The 24,591-nt window shown below is 40.4% G+C and overlaps 1 pseudogene; it reads right to left on the minus strand.

The window, feature by feature from the left end:
* Nucleotides 1-3,521: 3,521 nt before the first annotated feature.
* Nucleotides 3,522-23,923, minus strand: LOC110320230 (annotated as a pseudogene).
* Nucleotides 23,924-24,591: the final 668 nt, after the last annotated feature.

The raw sequence follows: 24,591 nt of genomic DNA on the forward strand, positions 1-24,591 counted from the left end.
GTGGAACAACAATATGAACTAACCAGTACCCCCTGAGTTTGTGTCTCTAGCTGCATATGTAGCAGAAGATGGCCTAATCGGCCATCACTAGGAAGAGAGGACCCTCGGTGTTGCAAACTTTATATGACCCAGCACAAGGCAAGGCCTGGGCCAAGTAGTGGGAGTGGGTGGGTAGGGGAGCAGAGGTCGGGTGAGGGGTACAGGAAACTTTCGGGATAGCATTTGAAATGTAAATAAAGAAAATAATAATATAAATAAATAAATAAATAAATAAATAAATAAATAAATAAAATAACTGTGGAAAAAAAAAAAAGATAACTAAAGTTCATTATTTGTGGGAAAGAGTCCCAAAGTGGATTCCACACCATAAAGTATTTTCTTCAGGAAGAAACCTTATTTCTTTATTTCATGTACATGGTTCCTTGCCATGTTATGTCCTCTGCTAGGTTGCCAGATTCTGGTGGAAAGAGAAGATCCTTACCAAGTAACAGCCCCATGATTTTGGACTTTCTGGCCTTCCGAATTACATTGAGCAAATGTCTATTCTTTATAACATACTCAGTGTTTCATCTGGCATTAGAAAAGGACCCAAAACGGAAAGACACAGAGAAAGATAACCTCAAAGCTCCATCCAGCCTGTCCCTGGAATAATTCTTGAGGGGTAATTTTGATAAAGCTATCCATGTTTACCATGATCAAAGTTTATAGTGCCACCGTCACCATGGTGCTCAGGGTTCTTCCCCAAGGAGACACAGACAGGAAGCACTGCATCCTGGCAAGAATGGCTGAAGAGCGCTTAAGTACTATGTGCTGAGGAGGGCCAGAAAGGAGTACCACAGCTGAGTGAGTGTCAGTGCTGATATGACTGCTGTGATGAACGGAAGTACAATCAGAGAGGTGGTAATTTACCTAAGGACAGATTATCATTCTGAGTAATTTCAACTTTTGGTTAGAGGTCTATACGTATTGTGGATTTTAAATTTTACTCCTCAATGGCATCTAAGGTCCACAGAAATGATACCTATCCAACTTGTGTGCAGTAAATACTTCGGCATTAAGCATGCTTTCTCTAACAACAAACCAAATAGACAACACTGTGACCCTCATATTACATTGTGATAATTAAGGGCAGGCAGACATCTTTCAACCTTCTCCATGTTAGAAATGCCAAGTGTTACAGACATGGTGCCTGCAATGTTTACCAAAGAGGCAGAATTAAAAGCGAGGCTGAACACTGTTCTCAGCCTACACCCTCCCTCCTCTCCCTCTCCCCTTTAGAGATTCAAACCCTGATTGCCAAGGACTATAGTCAATAATGTGATGTGAAATCCACTGGAAGCAAAGCAATCAGTTTACACATTTATAAAATCCACATTTTATTTGTAGATGATTAGACAGCAATATTGTCTCTATAACTGAGAATTGAATAATAAAAAAGAAAATAAAATATTTACATAATCAATCCATTGAGGATCAATTTAATATTCCCAAAGGCTTAAGACTCTGCATACTACAAGTTCAGTATAGAATCTTAATTGCTTTTAATGGAAACACTTTAGAAATGAGATGTGTACGTGTGTATATGTATATGGATGTATGTTGTATCTGTGTTTGTTGTGTATATATTGTGAGTATATCTACGTGTATGTGTCTGTAAGTGAATGAATCTGTGTTATGTATGTCATATATATGTATATATATGTATATGTGTATAAATGTATGTAGTCTGTATATATGTGTTTTTGTGTGTCTGCATGTCTCTCTTTTCTATGTGTATGTTTCTGTGCTATGTGTTTGTTTATATAATGTGTAAAATATGTATGTGTTGCATAAATGGTGTGTATTTTGTGAGTGTATATTTTTGTATGGTATATATTTGTGTGCTGTGTGTTCTGTGTGTATATGATATATATATGTGTATAAGGTGTGCATGTATATGCTGTATATGTATGTGTGCATGTGTCAGTTGTTAATGTGTCTATATGTATATGCATGGATGAAGTGTGTGTGTGTGTGTGTGTGTGTGTGTGTGTGTGTAGATGGTGTGCCTGTGTATATGTGAATGTGTAAATATGGTATCCATGTGTGTATGTGTAATACATCAGAGCATAATTTGGAATCACACCTATTTTTCTTTTCATACACCACCTCATTGATTACTGAACAACAATGTGAAAGTTTGAAGTTGGTAATACTAACTGTATCTCCCAGGCACCCTCAAGTGGGCAAGAGGCACCAAATGTATGACTAGATGGAAGAGTATCTCCCTGGACATCTCCGAAGAACGTTTCTATTTTATGTGTGTATATGTTGTAAACATGTGTGTTGATGTGCTTGTATGGTGTGTGTGGCCTGTGTGTGTATGTGTGTAAACTGTGCATGCCTGTGCATTTCAAGCTTTCTCCTGGAGTCATGGCCGTGAAGCTTTTGGTGACTTTCATTTCATGACTAGAAAACTGTTTTAGATTCATGTTTCAAATATGAGTTTTAGCATAAAGCATTGCTATTAAAATGGCCCCTGTCTGCAGGGGTTCTCTGGACTGGCTGAAGACCATTTGCCGATTTCTCTCCCTTTTCTTGTCTGTCTTGGAACATTCTGTGAAGGTGGTCTGTCTGTTCCCACTGGAGACTAATCAAAGAACATCTGTTTCCTATGGCTAGCTCCAGATTCCTGTTTTGATATAAATACTGGTAGTCTTCAGAGACCCACAGAGTCTTAGATAGAGGGCACTGAGGGATTACAGGTTTTTTTTTTTTTTTTTTTGAAGTTAGGGTCTATATGAAATTAAATGTAGCAAAGAATATTATTGCCACCCCCACATTTGACACCCCCCAGTATGCAGTTCTTTTTGTGCATTTAGCATTTGTTAGAGGCAAAAGACATATTTATCCCAGCAGTACTGAATCTTAGTGTTTATCTCCTTCATTGATGAGTGTAGGCATGGATCCTAATATTTCCTGCAGACCACACATGTCTTAATTTCCTTTTTATAATTTCACAAGGTAGTTATCTCAATCCTTGGAAAGAGAATGACTAGGTAGAAAGCCATGAAGCATCTTGTCCAAATGTACAGACACATCAGCTCTCTTGGCTTTTGTGACCTGTAGGGGTAGAAATGAGGAGTCTGAGAGTATTTTTCGACTTTTGGACTAATTCTGTCTTTTATCTTTCTAAGAACTTTGTTGCTATTTCTAGTACTGAAGTTGTTTGTTTGTTTGTTTGATTGATTGTTCCTGGTGTGTGTGTGTGTGTGTGTGTATACATGCACTGGTATATTCACATGTGTGGTGAACAGAGGATAAACCTGAGTGTGATTTCTCAGGTACAATCTGGTTGCTCTGTTAATTCAGATTCTCCCATTAACTTGATTCAGTTAGGCTGACTAGTCAACAGGTTTGGGGTAAAAATGGGGTCCTGAGTGCAGCCCAGGTCTCAGGCCTCTGGGCTAAGTGGGATGCAGGAAATTTGACTGCATACCACAAGCTGCTGCTGCTGGGTGGGCTATAGGCTGTGAGACCCCCTACTCCAGGTGTGGGAAAGCAGAGTCTGAGGTCTCCACAGACCCCGTGCCTGCACGGAAGCCGGGGACAGTAGGTTGTTGCTCTTGGACACTGCAGACACTGCTGGATGTCGTGGAAGAGCTGAGAAAGGAAGGCCTGGGGTCGGGGGAGATCAGGAGGAGGGAGCTCCTGCGTTCCTGAAGGGAGGAGAGTCCTTGGCTTGTTTGGGCAGGCTTCTTGCCTTTGTGGAGACCATGGCTGAGAATGCAGAGAGGGTTCCCATGGGAGGTTAGAGGAAGACCTGCTCCATTGCTCCAGAATGGCGGATCCTGATGAGAGGTGACAGTCCATGGTTTTAAGGCAATTTTTTTGTAGAAAGGCATAGAGAGGGAGAGAGTAGGGAAGTGGAAGCCGGCCATACCCATGTGAAGAGAGGGGAGAAGGGAATGCAGAGAGAAGGGCAGCAAGAGGGCAAGGGAGAAGCAAGTGGGAAGCAAGAGTAAGAGAGTAAGGGTGGGGAGGGGGCAAACAGCTTCTTATATAGTGAGCTGGGCCTACCTGACTGTTGCCAAGTAACTGTGGGGCTGAGCATGCTTGGCTGTTGCCAGGTAACTGTGGGGGTGGGGTCCAGACAGAATACCAGGAGCTTGGGGCTTTGCCCTACCTGACCAATGGCCACAGACTTAAGGAGCTGGGGCCTTGTGCCAGGAGCCTGGTGTCTGGGAGTGTGAGGCAAACTTCCTTCCATCCCTTGCAGATGAATCTGCTGGGTCTCTGGGGTTTAAACCTAGCTTGACCAGAAACCAGGCTGCCTTTCACAGTCCCACAAACAGGCACTAGGGATCAGTTGTATCCATGTCCCTAGCATGTCAAGCTTTTCCGTTGTGAATTCTGCCTATTTGAACTCAGTTCCTCCTTCTTTGTAGGGAAAGCATCTTACTGATTTAGCCATCTCTCCAGCCCACCACCATTGTTATTGTTAAAGATCGTTTTATGCTATTTATTTATCTAGATTTGGCCCAGCTATTATTCTTTTTGGTGGAGAATTTTGACAATAGATACAAGATCTAACCCTCAGTGATGGCAGTGCATGAGAGAGGCTTCCCCTCAGTAAGTCATTTGTGATGACAACCACCAGGCATCAATGTGTTCATTTCTTACTTGGCCATTCAGGGACTTCCAACCTCAGTCATAAACAGCAGACAACAGAGCAAGTTGTGTGAACTGTATTCTGAAGGAGCAACACATATCGTTTGGGGACTACTGTAAAAAGTAATTGAAGAAAACCTGCTACAAAATGGTAATACAGAAATTTCGGCCTACCCCTAAAATCCTGGGTGATTAATGAGACCATGCCGAGAGCATAGTTAAATTCTTTAAAAGAAAGTTTATTATTTATGCCCCCAGACTTCCTTTTCTGTTTAGTTATTGCTCTACTACTGGAAACACCATAGAAACAGATGCTGAAGTTCTACTCTGAGTCCTGATTCTGCTATAATTACTTATGAGACTTTGGGGAGGTTATTTAACCCCACTAAGCTTGTGTTTCTACATCCTTGGAATAAATATTGTAATACTGACCTTACTGTGGTAATTTGGAAAACTAAATGTACAAAAAAATGCATGAAAATGTACTATAAACCATAAAATGGACAAAGCAGTAGCTCTTTTCTCTGTACACATGATGTTCCTGTAGCGTTATACTAGATCCTCTCAAAGTGCGTGGCACAAAACAAAACACCAATCATAGGCATATTACAAAAAATAGGCTTGGGACACTTTTTTAATTTTATATTTTTAATATTTATAGTTTTACTTTTAGGATTTATTTACTTTTTAGTGCATGGGTATGAATTTTTGACTGCATCTTGCCTATATGTACACCACATGCATATCTAATATCTGTAGAGGCCAGAAAAGGGCATTTCCTCCCCCTGGAACTGGAGCAGCAGGTTGTGAGTCATTGGATGAGGGCTGGGAGCTGAAATTGCACACTCATTAAGAGAAGTATGTGTTCTTAACAACTGAGCTATCTCTCCATCCGTTAGATCCATTTAACTTTAATTAGGGGTGTGTGTGTGTGTGTGTGTGTGTGTGTGTGTATGTATGTGTGTGTGTATGTGTATGTGTGTGTGTATGTGTATGTGTGTGTGTATGTGTGTGTGTATGTGTGTATGTGTGTGTATATGTGTGTGTGTGTGTGTGTGTGTGTGTGTGTGTGTGTGTGTATCAGTATATGCATATGTGCCCACAGAGCCATGAAGAGTACATTTGATCCCCTGAAGCTAGGGTTATATGTCGTTGTCAGCCACTCAGTGTGGATGCTGAGAATCACACTTGGGTCCACTGCAAAAGCACCAAAGGCTTTTAGTCACTGGGCCATCTCTCCAGCCCCTAGTCTGGGGGTCCTTTTTTGTGTGTAAAATATCCTCTTCCAAGATGGTTGTACTATAATCTTAATGTGTCTCCTCCAGTTCATGTGTGGGAAAACTTAATCCCCAATACAACAGATTTGGAGGTCAGCCTCTTGAGAAATGTTTTGGTAATTAGACTGTCTTCTTGAGAGGGCTGGTATCATTAGCTGTGCCATTTCCTTTGAACAAGGGCATTCTATCCTGGAGGCAGGAGGGAGAATCATGAAATTTATAATACTCAGGAAGCTCAGAGTATTATAGTAGTATAGTAGAATATCTATCTATGTAAGTAACCCTGGTAAATATCTTAGATTTACCTCTTGGGTGTATGTAATAGTTTCTTACATCTCTATTGGTATCATATCTGAAATGAATATGCATTTAATCACATATGGCCATGAAGTGTCAAATTATAGAATGGGTTTGTAGAATTGGCCTTCTTTCCTCTCCTCTGTCCCTTCAAACTCACTTTGCTATCCTGTGGTGAGACCCACAGGGCATGCTGAGGAATTAGATCTTCAGATTTTCAGTCTCTAAAGTGGTAATAAATTACCTTTTGTAATTTATAAACTTCCCAGACCCTGCTATTTTGTTTCAGCACTATGAATGAAGTCACTTAGACTTGCTTGTAGGGGGTAGGTTCTAATGCTTTGTTCAGGAATCTGTGTGTTTACAATGAAGGTCCTATTCCCCCAATTGGTTCTTGATTAATCAATAAAGATGCTAGTGGTCAATGGCTGGGCAGAAGAGGCAGGACTTAAGTTCCCTCAGGCAGGCTAAGAGACACAGGAGGAGGAAAGGGTTTGGAGGGAGGGAGAGTCGCCAGCCATATGACTATTGACTGCTTCCCTAAACTGGAGATTAGAAATACAACTAAGCTGAGGGCAGATGTTGCGTGTTGAGCCAGGAGAAGGTAACTGGGCAACTAAGCTAGGGGCAGATTTAGAGTATAGAGCAAGGAGTAAAGGAAAAGGCACACTAGGTGTGGGAGGCTTAGAGAAGCCAAGCCACTGAGCCACACTAGTTGGGGGAGGCTTAGAAGAGCCCAGCAGCTGAGCCATAAGGCAAGTTCAAAATGAGCAACATGTGTGTGTGTGTCTTTTATTCGGGGATCCAAGGGAACCATGGTGGTGGCTGGAGCTTAAAGCACCGTAGTAGAAAGCACACACTACATTTGCCAGAGGCTTTTTTTCCTCTGTTAATAATTAAATGTGGATCACACATTTCTGCCTTATGAAGCTTATTTCATACCTTAAATCTTACTTTGATTTATTTCATACGAAGTCTAATTTCAAGAGTATGTGTGTAGCCTTTCTTTGGATGAATCATTTCTGTATCTTCTTATTCTTTTTATACTTTTCTACCTTTAGTCTCAGCCTATACCAGGACATCTCTTTCTTCAGGGTGAAAACACACAAGTACAAAGAATAAGAATGAAACAATTTGTTTTTCCCTAGATGCAGGAAAAGCAAAAACAACAACAACAACAACAACAACAACAACAACAACAACAACACCAACCTAAAAACAGAATCTATTGATTTGTGGTGTTCCCCACCACACAAACACCTCAGTTTAGTGTTGAATCCCTTTTACTATTTCTCCAAATTTCTTCATGAGAAAATTTCTAAATTCCCTTATTTTTCCAGGTTATGTCAGCAAAGATCTTTATGTCATAAGACTCAGTGCAATTTTCTTCTGGGTAAATATATTTTCCCTATTTTTAAATATTTATGTCTGTTTCTAAAACGAAACTGGCAACTTCTGAAGTGAAGGACAAAGCTTAAGGGAAGAGAAAAATGGCTTTTCTTTATATTTCTATTAAAAATCCAATACCTGGTTTTGAACTTACTCTGAATAAGTGTGGTTATATGAATGAGAATGGCCCCCAGAGAATCATACTTGAATAGTAAGATCTTACTCTTTTTAGCTAAATGGGACTTGGAATTCCATGGTTTATTTTTATTTAAGAGTCTCTGTACTACTCTTGGAAAGGGGCCTTTGCCAGATAACTGAGTTCAGAAGCTGTGGAGTAGTGTCCAGCGTAGCGCTTAAGTGTCGTTTTCACGAAACACACAGCTGTGTGTTTGCTGCTTGCTTTGATTGCAACAGGAGCCACTTCCCATTGTCACTCAGGCACCCTGTGTCTTTTATCAGGTCAAGAAGCACAGCATTAAGCAATGAAGACCCTAAGCTGAATGTCAAAGATCTGCATATGGAATCTCTGAGATGTCACCTGTAAAATGCAGACACATAAAAGAGGAAGGGATGCCTCAAGAAATGAGCTCTGGTTATTTCATCTTCTGCTACAATATTAATGACACTTCACCTTCTTAATCTCTAGTTTCTTCCTTTTCTGCATATGTTTGGAAAACTGGAAAACAGTTTTTAATTTAAGATATTTCCATTCTTTGGGGAAAGATAATTATGTAAATTTGAAACAGAAAGTAATACACATTTATTTCTGAGCCCAATTTATTTGAGAAATTTTCTGTTATAGTGAAGTCTATGACACGAGACGCTTCTGTTTTCCCTGTGTCTATTATGGAAATTTAATTATTTATTTCAATTATGCATTCAATAAAATCACACTCTTTTCAATGGATGTTTTCTTAATGAGGATAGCTGCAGTTTCAGAAAAAGCCTTTCTACACAAATTATCTTGCTGTTTTCCAGAATTTGCTGCTGTACACCTTCACCTACTCTAGAGGGCAATAGAGTGTTAAAAATGAAAGATGTTTTCAATGATAAAATCTATAAAGCCCTTAGAATCAATCTTCCCATAAAATTGAAAAAGAGGTGGGGGTGGGGGTGGACCTAGCCAGAGAAAGGTGCTTGTGACAGGGTGATAATCTCAAACACAAAGTCCAGGGGGAATTAGGCAGCAATTGAAGCTCTCAGCTGAGTAGGTGCCTGAAAAATGTAGGGAAACCTCCCCCAAGTTACATAATGTTGAGAACAACATGTAAAAGAAAGATATTAGCAAAAATATAAGAAAACAAAAGAGCATCACAATCATACTTCCAGTAGAGTGGGACCAGATGTTGAAGGCTTGTCATTCTGTGATGATCACTGTGCACATTCTAATGGTTCACCTAAACGGTCCATGATGATAGTGACCAGAAGGCAGAGGAAGGAAGTGTCGTCTTCTTCATTTAGGGTATTTGTACTTATATACAGCCAATCTTCTCAGCTCCATTTCACTCCTGTTCATTCACTTCTGGTCCACGTCCCTGCCCTCTTACTTTGGAGAAGCAGGATGCTGACTGGACCCTGCTGGCTGGGCCCAGGCCTTCGGCTCTCTATGCTCGTCTTCACTTGCAGTCCAAGTTATTTCTTCCTGATTATTTGTAAGGGAGCTCCGCTTGTCCTTAGGCTGTTGTCTTCTCTCACTTTTGTCAAAACTTGCTGAGCGTTTCAACCATTAAATCTCCCCTTCTCCCTCACACATCTGCAGGTTCATTTCCCTCAATCTTTAAAATGTATTTGAGCATTTCTCAACCAACTTTCCCAACTTAAAATGAAAGAAAAAAAAAGTAACTTTGCCTCTTCATCAAGCAACTGCCTAATGTTTCTCCTCTGTTTTTCCACATCTCTAATAATAATCTATTATTTGTTTTTCGTTTTTTTTTTCTTTTTGTTTTTTCAAGGCAGGGTTTCTCTGTACAGCCCTGGCTGTCCTGGAACTCGCTTTGTAGACCAGGCTGGCCTCGAACTCAGAAATCTGCCTGCCTCTGCCTCTCCAGTACTGGGATTAAAGGTGTGCGCCACCACGTCCGGCTCTATCATTTGTTTTAATTCACTTTTTAGTCCACTGCAGCCTGACTTCATATTTGCTGAACTTGGCCTTGCCTGAATCTCTAAAGACCTTTTCCACAAATGAGCAATCTAATGGATCTTTTTAATATAATGGAATTATAGATCTTATACTTTTGCATTTGACAATTCACCTTGAACACTCTGGTTCCTTTTCTAAAAAGGAACCAGACACTCCCCTTATTCTTCCTGCATATCTTTGCTGCTCACCAGTTAAGTTCTTTCCTATGCCAGATCTCATCATTCCAACATCTAACAATCTTTACTGGTTCCGAACCAACAACAGATAAAGTAAGTTTTCTGAGCCCTGCACAGCAGGCATAATTTTCAATAACTTACCTGGACTATAATAGTGAGCCTTAAATATAAGTATTTATAAAATGAATAAATTTATCAGTCACTGAAAAATAGTTCTTTGTTTTTAAGGTTGTTACAATTTGGTACGTAGTGTTTTGTGTGTTTATTTGTAGATGCTGAAAGAAATTAAACATCTGATGTTTGACCATTGTGATGTAATATACTGTAGTGAATCAGGCCAGCATACTTACTGTTTGTGGAAAAGCATCATTGCATATGGGTCTTTGAGAATTTTATATCTTAAAATAATATCAGGCTGAAGGTCGAGTATGGAATTCACTTTGCTATTCATTATTACAATGGTGAAAATATTTTCTATAAAAGAGTTGAAAATGTATTTGCTGAGTCTGATATTAAGTTGACTTGCAGCAAGTTTTATTCACTTTATTTTGGTCTCTGCTGTTGAGTCCTTGTTACTTTTGCAGAGAACCCGAGCTATGGTTCCAGCATCCGTATCAGGCACCTCAGAATTTGCCTGCAATTCCGTCTCCAAGGGTTCCAACACCCTTTTCTGGTCTCAGCAGGAACCCACAGTATGTGTATAAACACACACACTGTACACATATACATACACATATACACTAAATGTATATCTTAAAACAAATGAAGTGAAAAATGAGTTATAAGGACATGTTGAAGACACACTTAATTTGGAAACAGAGTGGTGACATCTAACCTCTAAGCTCAGAGGGAACCTGGGTACTGATTCCTTGCCTTGTTGCCTCTGACCCATTTACTTCAGGTTGAAAAATGACATCATTTATATTTATGTCAATAGACTGCTTATAGTTACAGCTTTGTACAAGCTTTTCTGTCTTTAAACTCTGGACACCCTGGCAAGTCTTTCCAGAAGTCATGTCGTTTTTTGTGGCTGAATTTACTGAATTGTTTGTTTGTTTGTTTGTTTTGTTTTTCGAGACAGGGTTTCTCTGTGTAGCCCTGGCTGTCCTGGAACTCACTCTGTAGACCAGGCTGGCCTTGAACTCTGAAATCTACCTGCCTCTCCCTCTCAAGTGCCGGAATTAAAGACGTGTGCCACCACTGCCTGGTGAATTTACTGATTCTTAAAGAGGATATTGAAGAGATGAAACAGAAATGTGCTGTATATGCCTCTGGTCCTAAGTTTGGCCTCTCCTCTGTTGGGGAACCTGGATACCACAGATACACCAGCTCTGAGAATACTGGACAAAGTCCCAGTCCATGTGTCCAAGTTTCTTCTTGGGGTGTCAGATATCGCTGCATGTCAGGCTGGAAGAGGGAAAGCTAAATCCAGGATGCAGAGGATCTGGACCAAGTTAGAAATGAGGACTGGAGGGGTGGGACAAGAGAGAAAGCCTTCTTTGGGAGTCTTAGTGTTGCAGCTCTTTTAGGTGAAGGCCTTCCCTATCAAATCTCTAATGAAACAGCTCTCTGAGACAATCTTTGCTTGTTCATATTGCTTTATTTGGGGGTGGATTTGGATGCATAGACTTTATTCAGGATGAATCAAGAATTATATAATTTCGAGAAAGGGCATGAGAATATCCAGGAATGTAAGGTCATTAGCCGAAGGCTAAGGCTACTGAGATAGTTCATTTGCATTGTGACCCTTTCCATGTGCTTGCTATGCTATGCTATGTGACTGAGTGCCTGTGGTCATCTTGGCTGAGTGTCATGGTTACCTGCTCCAGAGCAGGCATTAGAGGCAGGGAGGGAGTACCAGACTCCTACCATTTCAGAGCTCTGAGAGTCCCAGTGTTTGAGCACCCTCCACTTTACCAGTTCTTATGCTCCTCTGGTGGCATGGGCATCGTTCCCTACACATGTGCTGACTGGCCCGGTGGCTTTCCCTGTGTGTATTAGCGCCTTTCACCATCAACAAGTGGAAGCATCTCTCACACACATAGCACTGACTTCTCCATCTGGGTGATGCAGCCCTTTCCATGCATGTCTACTGCACCCATGGCTCAAAGCACTCCAAACTCTATTTCTCACATCCCATTTCCTGTTTCGTGAACCTTCCGAGGATGTTCTTTACACTCTTCTCCACTCTGGTTTTTAGCCCCGTTCCCTAATTTTTTTTAACCTAAATATCTCAAAACTCTTACTGCAGAGCCTTTTCTGACTTTACTCCTTTTACCTAGACAGTAATTGAGTGCCCTGATGAAGATTTCACTGTCTTGTGTAGTAAGCATTGGTTACTCATACTGAAGCTGTGACCCTCAAGGGCAAATATTATACATTTGATCTAAATCCTTAAATCCAAATACATTCCTGGCCCAAAACTTATACTTCCTCATCTTGACATGTCTTTCCTGAGCTCAAATAAAGGACACAAACAGAAGAGTAACTGGATCATATTCTGATCTGTTCATAAGTGATACTACATATAGTCTCTTACTTTAAACTAGTCTGCTAATTTGTTTCTAGTGGACAATCCAAATATTTTCTGTGTTTCTGCTCATTTTCCTAACTGAACATAACAATGAAAGGTTATATTTATCTAAACTAATCACATCAGAATAATCTTTTTATTATTTTGGACCATTGGCTTTACATTTTATGTCTTGTAAGCTCTGAGAAGGGAGTGACTTTCATGAAACTCATGGATTTTTCCTCAAAGCTAGAAGCAAACCCCAGGTTAAATCTGACAATATCTGAAATTTACATATGGGAAGAATGAGACCTCATGAACAGTGGGGGTTTTCCTACTGACAGAAATCACTGGTAGTGAAACTAGGATAAGTGCTTCCGGGCGAACCAGATATTATAGATGCTTGTTTCCTCCAGCAAGATTATTAGATCCTGGGAAAAGAAATTTTATGGAGGGCTGGTGAGATGGCTCAGCAGGTAAGAGCACCCGACTGCTCTTCTGAAGGTCCTGAGTTCAAATCCCAACAACCACATGGTGGCTCACAACCATCCGTAACAAGATCTGGCGCCCTCTTCTGGAGTGTCCGAAGACAGCTACAGTGTACTTACATATAATAAATAAATAAATCTTAAAAAAAAAAAAAAAAAGAAATTTTATGGAATTGCTGGTGTTCCTATAACTATCAATCAATTCTATGCCAGGAAATCCAGTAGTTAAGGAGGTGGTTCTCTTGCTAGGGAAATTCTAAAAGCCTTCCTGATGAGTTGACATCATAAGAATATAGACTGTTTTCACAGAGGGAGGGCTCTGTTTAGTTTGCTCAGAGAGAAGGCAGCAGCAGTACAATTTTGATGTTTCTTGTTCTCACTCTTCTCTGTGAATGAGCAGCAGGCAGCTCTCTCCTTCCCCCTCCCCAGGCAGCCCCTAACTCCTGTCAAGATGCACTGACAGTCCTCTGAGATGAATATTCTTATCTTAGCCTGGCCAGCTTCCATCTGGATAAAGGTATCTATCTCATGTAAATATTTCCCAGGCCCTATCTCCACAGGACTGAAGTGCTCAATTAGCTATGGGCTAAGCCTTTGCAGCAAATGGCACAAATGGTGAACAGCTGCTATATTTCAGGAGAGGTGAGGTCATCCCTATATATAGAGCCTGGCAAGCTGTTTGTAGCCCTAGCAGCTCTCCGCATGCAAACCACACCTGAGCTATAAGTCAGTCATCTGCCTGGAATGACAGGGTCATGGCAGATCTTTCCTGCTTTGACGGGCAACTCAGAAGGAGATCAAAATCCTTTACAATCTTTCAGCTCTTTCTCACAATTGCTGCTTACAGCATTTTCCATTATTTTTTCCTGCCAACATTATACATAATAAAAATCATTGCCTACAAAAACTGGCTTTATTTTCTTTCTTGATTTTTCTCTTAATAATCTGTGGTTTGACTATTGATAATTTCATAACACATTATCAGGGTACCTAGAGAACTGTCACTTATTAGCATCTTGGCAATAAGTCATGCTGTACTTATTATTCTTACTCCTGTATTTCCTATTACATCATAAAACTCCTTCCTGGCACAATGTATTAGAATGAATATGTCAAAGTGACAATTCATAAACCCTTATTAACTCTGATGATCTAATCACCACTAAGACGGCATGATTGTTGTAGCTTCTACAAAAATCTAGAAAAGATGAGACAATCTGCTCTTAGACTCCAGTCGGTTCTCAGTCGGGCTGGAGTTATGACTGTGATGACTGAAAATGGTGCTGAAACAATGCCAAGTGATGACTAGATCTCCCCCATCATTTGATTGATTAGAATTTGCTGTAGCTCAGAGGCAAGGACAGGACAATTAGTGAATGGTATAAAGCTGGCTACATATACAGACAAGATACAGTTGTTATTGGGGGTCTTGCAGTCAATCTTGCTTCATCTACCCTCAACTGTGCTGCTCTAGAAAACCCACAGAAGCCAGTGAGTTTTTGTTTCATCATCAAGAAAGGAGAGAAGACAATCTCCAACCACTTTGCTTCCCTCACAAGGTGAGGGAGATTCTCCTCCAAGAATGTGTCCACAATATTGTGCCCATTAAACCATCTGGAGGGTGGGATGGGCAGTGGCTTGAGATATGGCTCAGTGGTTTAGAGAACAAACTGCTTATTCATAGGACCATAGGATCTGACAGTGCCCAAGTCAGACAGTTGTGAACAAGAAAGACCTACCTGGATAGACAACTTCTTTAAGTAAGTTATAGATTTCTGCTGTGGTTCACAACATTCTATCCTCAGTGTAGAGTGCAGAGAACAGTCCAACATAAGTAAACATATTGCTTACACTAATACTACTGAATGTTCTCTAGAGGCACAGATGACAGCATGTAAAACTTCCCTGCTACTTCATTTTGTCTTGCCCACTCCTGTCAGCACTCAATCTGTTTAGGTCATTCAAAGTCACCTAAATTGCTGGTCTGCAGCTTTCTACTTATAGGCAGAAGTGGAAAGAATTCAGCTGATTTCCTATGAACGTCAGCCTGCATTAAATAGACTCTCAAGTTGCTTTAAAATTCTTAGTTTATTCTTGAGGATCCCCCTCCTGGTTTTCTATGCTCTCTATATAAAATGGCAATGTGATAAATTCCTCTGCCAAGGCATGGTTGTTGAAAACTCAAGAGTTTTTATTTAATCATGGTGCTGAGTTCCTGTCTAGCCTTGGATATGCTATTTTACATTTCAAATATTCCATCTGTAAAGGATGAAAGGTAATCCTTACTTATCATACAGGGACTTGAAGGATGATAGATGATTTGGTGTTTTTTTTTTAATTATTATTATTTTCTTTATTTACATTTCAAATGCTATCCCGAAAGTTTCCTATACCCTCCCCCCCACCTCTGCTCCCCTACCCACCCACTCCCACTACTTGGCCCAGGCCTTGCTTGTGCTGGGTCATATAAAGTTTGCAAGACCAAGGGGCCTCTCTTCCCAATGATGGCCGATTAGGCCATCTTCTGCTACATATGCAGCTAGAGACACAAACTCAGGGGGTACTGGTTAGTTCATATTGTTGTTCCACCTACAGGGTTGCAGCCCCCTTAAGGTCCTTGGGTACTTTCTCTAGCTCCTCCATTGGCGACCCTGTGTTCCATCCAATAGCTGGCTGTGAGCATCCACTTCTGTGTTTGCCAGGCACTGGCATAGCCTCACAAGAGGCCGCAATATCAGGGTCCCTTCAGCAGAATCTTGTTGGCATGAGCATTAGTATCTAGGTTTGGTGGCTGATGATGGGATGGACTCCCGAATGGGGTAGTCTCTGGATAGTCCATCCTTTCATCTTAGCTCTAAATTTTGTCTCTGTACCTATATCCTTTCATGAGTATTTTGTTCCTTATTCTAAGGAAGAATGAAGTATCCACCCAGTGGTCATCCTTCTTGGTTTTCTTGTGTTTTGCATAATGTATCTTGGGTATTCTAAGTTTCTGGGCTAATATCCGCTTATCAGTGAGTGCATATCTAGTGACTTCTTTTGTGATTGGGTTACCTCACTAAGGATGATATCCTGATTTGGTGTTTTAAAGAGCTGGGGACACACCTAGTCCAAAAATAACTGATTTTCAGTTGTCTTTGAAATAACTCAGGGTAGTGGGGGAATTTCAAGATAAAGCACTGGCTAATTGACCTGCTTTAGCATGCTGACTCATTCTCTGGGATTGGAGGAAACCCTTCTCAATTGAATGGGATTTTAAATAAACTTTTCAAACTTATTTGACAAACATATTGAAATTCTGGATAGCATTGGATCCTAGATCAGAATGTAGATGTAAATGTCTATTCCACTGATATTGTATCCATTGCAGAGCACATCATGCTTCAGGGCTGTGAAACATAAGTCATGGGAAACATAGATACTTAGTGATAAGTGAATTATAACATTAGGTATCCATAGGATGCCCTATGAACAACAGTAAGGGCAACCACCACACTAGAGGTCAGATAAACAATTCTTTCCCCCCAATGATATTTTTATTAATTATTTGGGAATTTCATACAATGTACCCTGATCACAGTTGTTTCCCTTTCATCCAAGGTCTACCCTCCCACCCTAGTACCTCACAGAAAAATGTGAATATGTTGCCCACATACTCGTTAGAGCATGGTCATACCCTCTTATCCATCAGAGGCATTTAAATTGGAACTTTGAAATAAGATTGCTGTTTCAGACAAAAAAGGGATGGGATATGAATGATTTTATTTGTCGTCTTTCAGGCCTTATTTATTTATTTAATCAATGTCTTAGAAAGAAAACTATGCAATTGGAGCTGGGTTATAGTTTCAGAAGTTTAGTCTATTACCATCATGGAAGGAAGCATGGCAGCATACATGTAGACATGATGTTGATGAAGGAGCTGGGAGCTCTACATCTTGATCTTCAGGCAGCAGAAGGAGTCTATCTGCCACACTGAGTATAGTTTGATCATTTATGAGACCTCAAAGCCCTCCTACACAGTGACATGCTTCTTTCAGCATGGCCACTTTTAATAGTGCCACTTCCTCTGGCCAAAAGTTCAAACACATGAGTCTATTCGGGTAACCCTCATTCAAACCACTACAATCTGAGTAGATGCCTAAGTGTTACCTAGCACCACTCCTGTGCTTGTGCACATAATGACTTTAATCACACTGGTCTTGTTGACTTAATAGTAATTCTTTTTCTTTCTGCATCGCTTCCAAGAGAAGCAGTACCTTATTTCTAGATTTAACATTTTCAGTTTATTATCAGGTAACACTGTTTTAAAGGAAAGAATGTTACAAGTACATGCAATTAGGTATATAAATGCATTGAGTCTTGACTATCCTATGGAAATAACACTAAACAGTCTTTCGTGTGGGTTACTATCCTACACGCATACAAGGAATTTGTCTCATGAGTTACAAATGAAATTAATGAAAATTCAAAGAAGTGTGAAAATTTTACAGAAGTTATAATCAAATAATTTGATTAGACGACTGAGTCTGGCAGACACTAATTCATTAGATGCTCTATTGAATAGTATAGGCTGAAGATACAGAGAAAAGACCCCCATCCAGGAAGTATTTTTAGATGATGAAATAGATTTGAAAATAGAATCCTTCAAAACAGTGAGCAAAATACCAATAGAGATGGGCACAGAGGTGCATTTGAAAATACACAAAACCCAGCTAGCTGAGTCTGGAGTATGGGGTGGTGGAAGGATGGTGTTAAGAAGAAAGCCCCACAAGGCCTGGGCCAAGTAGTGGGAGTGGGTGGGTAGGGGAACAGAGGTGGGGGGAGGGGTATGGGAAACTTTCGGGATAGCATTTGAAATGTAAATAAAGAAAATAATAATAAAAAAAAAAAAAGAAGAAAGCCCCAGAGTTAGTAGATTAAAAACAATCATGGATGTGGGTGGGGACAAGAGTGTGCAAGGATACAGAGACATAGCAGATCAGGGTGTTGGTCAGTTGTTCTAACCTATTTGAAGAGTAAAGGACCTGTGCAGAAGCTGGAGTAAAGATAAAGGCAAGTTCAGAGGTTCACTCCATTACCATCAAGGTAGGAACATGCAACATCTATGTAAGCATGGGACAAGAGGAGCTGAGAGTTCCACTTCTTTACCTGAAGGGTGTTGGAAGACTGGCTTCCAGGCAGCTAGGATGAAGCTCTTTTCTCCCCCATCTTTAATTGGTTATTTTATTTATTTACATTTCAAATGTTATCCCCTTCCCAGTTCCACTCCACAAATGCCCTATTCCCTCCCTGCTTCCCATTGCCTCTATGAGGGAGCTCCCCATCTGCTGACCAACTCCTCCCTCAGCACCCTAGAATTTCCCTACCCTGTGAACCTCCACAGGACCAAGGGACTCCCCTCCCAGTGATGCCCTATAAGGCAATTCTGTGCTATATATGTCTCCCCCACGCACACCTTTTGGTTGGCGGTTTAGTCCTTGGGTGCTTTGAGGGGAGGTCTGGTTGGTTGATATTGCTGTTCTTCCTATGTGGTTGCAAACCCCTTCAGCTCCTTCAGTCCTTGCCCTAACTCCATATTTGGGGTCCGCACTTTCAGTTCAATGTTTGGCTGCATGCGTCCACATCTGCATTGGTCAGGCTGTGACAAAACTACTCAGGGGACAGTTTTACCAGGCTCCTGTCAGCAAGCCCTTCTTGGCATGATAAATAGTGTCTGTGTTTGATGTCTGCAGACGGGATGGATCCCTATGTGGGGCAGTCTCTGGATGGTCTTTCCTTCACACTCTGCTCCACTCTTTGTCCCTGCATTTCCTTTTGACAGGAGGAATTCTGGATTAATATTTTTGAGGTGAATAGGTGGCTCCATCCCTCACCCGGGACCCTATTCCACTGAACAAGGTCTCAAAAGGTTCCATCTCCACCTTATTGGCATTTCAGCTAATGATCACCCTGTTGGGTCCTGAGAAACTCTTAGGTCCCTAGCATCTGGGACTTTGTAGTGTTAACCTCCAGTTCCTAATCCCCCAATGTTACACACCTCCTTTTAAATTCCTGACCGTCTGTACTTCTTTCCTGTCTCCTCTCTTATTAGAACTGTCCCCTCTTCTCTCCCCCTCCTCTCTCCCTCCCAGGTCTCTCTCTCCCTCTACTTTCCAAGATTCTTTTCTTCCCACTTCTGAGTAGGATGGTAGCATCCATACTTTGGTTCTTTCTTCTGGTGTTTCATACAGTTTGTGAGTTGTATAGTGGGTATTCTGAACTTCTTTTTGGCTACTATCCACTTATCAGTGAGAACATACCATGTGTGTTCTTTTGTGACTGGGTTACCTCACTCAGAATGACATTTACAAGCTCCATGCATTTGCCTGTGGATTGTATGAAGTCACTGTTTTTAATAACTGCATAGTAGTCCATTGTGCAAATGTACATTTTCTGTATCCACTTCTCTGTTGAGGAACATCTTAGTTGTTTCCAGCTTCTGGCTATTATAAATAAAGCTGCTATGTACATAGTGGAACATGTATCCTTGTTCTATGTTGAAGCATCTTTTGAGTATATACCCAAGAGTGGTATAGCTGGGTTCTCAGGTAGAACTACTTCCAATTTTCTGAGGAACCACTAGACTGATTTCCATATTGGTTGCAACAGCTTGTAATCCCTACAGATATGGAGGAGTGTTCCTCTTTCTCCACATCTTCTTCAGCATCTGCTGTGACCTGACTTTTTTTCCTTTGTTCTTTTTCTTTGTTTTATTAGATAATTTCTTTATTTACATTTCAAATGTTTTCTTCTTTCCAGGTCTCCCCTTCAAGAACTTCCATCTCAACCCCCTACCCTTGCCTCTATGAGGATGCTCCCCCACCCATACAACCACTCCTGTCTTCCTGCCCTGGCATTCCCCTACAGTGGGGCATTAAGTCTTTACAGGGCTAAATGCCTGTCCTCCCATTGATGGCAAACAAAGCCATCCTCTGATGTCACCTGAGGTTTTGATCTTAGCCATTCTGACTGGTGTAAGGTAGAATCTCAGGGTCATTTTGATTTGCATCCCTGATGACTAAGGGTGTTGAAGATTTCTTTAAGTGCTTCTCAGCCATTTAAGATTCCTCAGTTGAGAATTCTCTGCTTAGCTCTGTATCTCATTTTTAATAGAGTTATTTGTTTCTCTGGAATCTAACTTCTTGAGTTCTTTGTATATTTTGGATGTTAAGCCTCAATTGGATGGAAGGTTGGTAAAGATCTTTTCTCAATCTGTGGGTTACCATTTTTTCCTACTGACAGTGTCCTTTGCTTTACAGAAGCTTTTCAATTCTATGAGGTCCCATTTGTAAATTCTTGGTCTTAGAGCCTAAGCCAATAGTTTTCTTTTCTTTCCTTTTTTAAAAATTCAGATTCTCTCTCTCTCTCTCTCTCTCTCTCTCTCTCTCAAGATTTATTTTATATATATATATATATATATATATATATATATATATATATATATATATATATATATATATATATATATATATATATATATATATATATATATATATATACTGTAGCTGTCTTCAGACATACCAGAACCAGAAAAGGGAATCAGTTCCCATTACAGATGGTTGTGAGCCACCATGTGCTTGCTGGGGATTAAACTCAGGAACTCTGGAAGAGCAGTCTGTGCTTTTAACCACTGAGCCATCTCTCCAGCCCAAGCCATTGGTTTTCTGTTCAGGAAAATTTCCCTTGTGCCAATGTGTTTGAGGTTCTTTCCCACTTTCTCTTCCTGCCAGTCCATGAACACAGGAGATCTTTCCATCTTCTGAGGTCTTCAATTTCTTTTTTCAGAGACTTGAAGTTCTTGTCATACAGATCTTTTACTTAGCATCACACCAAAGTTATTTCATATTATTTATGACTACTGTAAAGGGTGCCATTTCCTTAATTTCTTTCTCAATCTGTTTATCCTTTAAGAGGCGGAAAGCCACTGATTTGAGTTAATTTTGTATCTAGGTACTTTGCTGAAGTTATCAGCTGTAGAAGTCTAGTGGATTTTTTTGGTCATGTATGTATACTATCATGTCATCTGCAAATAGTGATATCTTGATTTTCTCCTTTCTAATTTGTATCCTTTTTATCTCCTCTGTTGCCTAAATGCTCTGGCTAGAACTTCAAGTACTATATTGAACAGATAAGGGAGAGTGGTCAGCTTTGTCTAGTACCTGATTTTAGTGGGATGACTTCAAGTTTCCCACTATTTAGTTTGATGTTGGCTACTGGTTTGATGTAAATAGAGGTGAACACATAATATTGCTTTTATTATATTTAGGTATGAACCTTGAATTTCTGGTCTTTCCAATACTTGTATTTTGTCAACGGCCTTTTCAGCTTCTATGGAGATGAGCATGCTTTTTTTTTTCCTTTGAGTTTGTTTATACAGTGGATTATGTTGATGGATTTCTGTATATTGAACCATCCCTCCATCCCTGGGATGAAGCCTACTTGATCACGTCTAATGATTGTTTTAATGCGTTCTTATATTCAGTCTGCAAGAATTTTATTGATTGTTTTTGCATTAATGTTCATGAGGGAAATTGGTCTGAAGTTCTCTTGCTTTGTTGGGTCTTTTATGGTTTAGGCATCAGTGTAACTATGGCTTCATAGAATGTATTGTGTAGTGTTCCTTCTACTACTATTTTATGAAATAGTTTGAAAGCATTAGTATTAGGTCTTCTTTGAAGGTCTGATAGAATTCTGCACTAAAACCATCTGGTCCTGGGGATGTTTTAGTTGAGTGACTTTTAATGACTGCTTCTGTTTCTTTAGGAGATATGGGACTGTTTAGATGGCTTACCTGATGCTGAGTTAACTTTAGTACCTGGTATCTGTCTAAAAATCATCCATGTCACCTAGATTTTCCAGTTTTGTTGTAGGCTTTGTAGTAAGATCTGATCATTTTTACAAGTTTCTTCAGTTTCTGTTGTTATGTCTACATTTTCATTTCTGATTTTGTTAATTTGGATACTGTTTCTGTGCCTTTTGTTTAGTCTGGCTAAGGGTTTATCTATCTTGTTAATTTTCTCAAAGAACTGACTCCTGGCTTTGTTGATTCTTTGTATTGTTTTCTTTGTTTCTCCTTGGTTGATTTCAGCCCTGAGTTTGATTATTTCCTGCCATCTACTCCTCTTGGATGTGTTTGCTTCCTTTTGTTCTAGAGCTTTCAGATGTGCTGTTAAGCTGCTAGTGTATTTTCTCTCTAATTTGTCTATGCAAGCACTCAGAGGTACGAATTTTCCTCTAAGCACTGTTTTCATTGTATTTCATGAGTTTCAGTATGTTGTGCCTTCATTTTTGTTAAATTCTAAAGTCTTTAATTTCATTTTTTTATTTCTTCCTTGACCAAATCATCATTGAGTATAGAGTTATTCAATTTTTATGTGTATGTGGCCTTTCTGTTGCTTTTGCTGTTGTTGGAGACCAGCCTAAGTCTGTGGTGATCTGATAGTATGCCTAGGATTATATTAAGCTTCTTGTATTTTTGAGGCTTGCTTTATGTCTGATTATATGGTACATGGTCGGTTTTGGAGAAGGTAGTGTGAGGTGCTGAGAAGAAGTTATATTCTTTTGTTTTAGAATGAAACGTTTTGTAGATATCTGGGGAGGCAATGTCCTGGGTTCTAAGTCTGTAGATGGCATTTCCAAGCCAAGAACTCACCACTAAACTGGGTTAAATGAACACTAAGTTTTCTGTACATAAATAAATATAATTACAAAATTACCTTCAAGAAGTAAAAAGAAATAGAGGTGAACACAGATAAGCAAGTAAGCTTACAGAGAAAAAAACAAATCTCTTAAAGAAAGACAGGAAAACACAAACAGGTGAAGTAATTGAACAAAACCACCCATTCTAAAAATAGAAAGAGAATCATTAAAGAAAACACAAAAGGAGACAGCCCTGGAGATGGAAACTTTAGGAAAGAGATCTGTAGTCACAAACACAAGCATCACCAACAGATATAAGAGACAGAAGAGAGAATCTCAGGTGCAGAAGATATCACAGAAGACATTGATACAAGAGAGAAAGTAAATACAAAAAGCAAAAAGCTTCTAACAAAATATTCAAGAAATTCAGGACACAATGAAAAAAACCAAACCTAAGAATAATAGGTATAAAAGAGAGTGAAGATTCCCAACTTAAATGGCCAGCAAGCATCTTCAACAAACTTATAGAAGAGAATTTCATTAACCTAAAGAAAGAGATGCCCGTAAACATATAAGAAGCCCCCAGAACAACAAATAGATGGGGCCAGAAAAGAAATTCCTCCCATCATATAATAATTAAAACACAAAATGCACAGAACATGGAGATATCACCATATCTGTCATTTTTATTGGTCCTACTAGCTTCTACCAGCTTATCCAGAGAAACCTTGTCTTCTGAATTAACTTGTGTGAAGGCAACAGTTGTGCATTTCTTCCTGTAGACTAGGTGCCCTAGCTTCGCCTTTCCCTTGATGATGCAGTAGGGCACCCCCATCTTTCAAAAAAAAACACCATCTCAATGGAGTCTACATCATGGGCAATCACCACCAGCTGAGCCTCCTTGTTTTCCACCAACGTGGTGACTGTATTGACTCCTGCTGGAAGAACAGGTGGTCTCTTAGTTGGGGTGTCCTCTTTGCCAGCAGCTTTCTTCTCAGCATGGGCCAGTATCCTTTGCTTCTTTTCTTGCTTTGTTTCTGGCCTGTACTTGTGGGCAAGCTTAAGCAGCCAAGTATATGTTTGCCTGTCCATGGCCTGGGTAAACTGGTTAATGGCAGGAGGTACTTTGGGCTGCTTGTAGAGGATGGCTCCTTGCCACTGCAGCCTGATGGAGTGGGGCCATTTTCTCTTTTGGGCTAGGTGTCCTGCCCAGTGCAAAAGTTTTGGGGCCTTTTCTCAAACAAAGAATTGACCACTTTTTTGGCCTCCTGTTTCTTGATGGCAGGGGCTGGGGCCACCTTCTTTCCTTTGGGCATATTGTTTGGCTGGTAGAGAGACCTGTATTTCTTTAAGGGAGTTATTTATATCCTTCTTAAAGTCCTCTACCATATTTATGAGACAGGATTTTAGATCTGAATCTTGCATTTCAGGTTTGTTGGGGTATCCAAGGCTTTGTGTGGCGGGAGAACTGGATTCTGATGTTGTCAAATATTATTGGTTTCAGTTGCTTACGGTCTTGTGCTTGCTTATGGTCTGGTTATCTCTACTGCTAACTGACCTTGCTGTCTCTGACTGGAGCCTATTCCTCCTGTGAGTCCAACTGTTCTCTGTGATCCTGTGACTATGGGATCCTATGATCCTGAGGTCCTGGGTGTGGTAAAGCTCCTAGAATTCAAGCTCTCTCTGGGATCCTGAGATCCTGATGTGTCCAAGCCCCTGGGAACCTGTTGTGTCAGAGCTCATAGGAGTCTTGCTTTCTCTGGGTGTTGCAGGGGTTGGTGCAGAGCCAGATTCCTTGGTCTGCTCAGGGCACAGGAACAAGTACAAAGGAAAGTGTTCCTCGGGCTGGACCAGGGTTCCTGCTTCCCTGGTTTCTGTCAGGGTCCCAGTTATGCTGAGTGTTGGGACAGATATTGTGGCCTCAACTGTGATCCTGGGTGTGCCAGATCTTCTGGGAATCGAGTTTCCTCTGGGTGTTTTGTGA

The sequence above is a fragment of the Mus pahari genome, chromosome 4 (assembly GCF_900095145.1).
Source record: "Mus pahari chromosome 4, PAHARI_EIJ_v1.1, whole genome shotgun sequence".
NCBI classification, from domain to species: domain Eukaryota; kingdom Metazoa; phylum Chordata; class Mammalia; order Rodentia; family Muridae; genus Mus; species Mus pahari.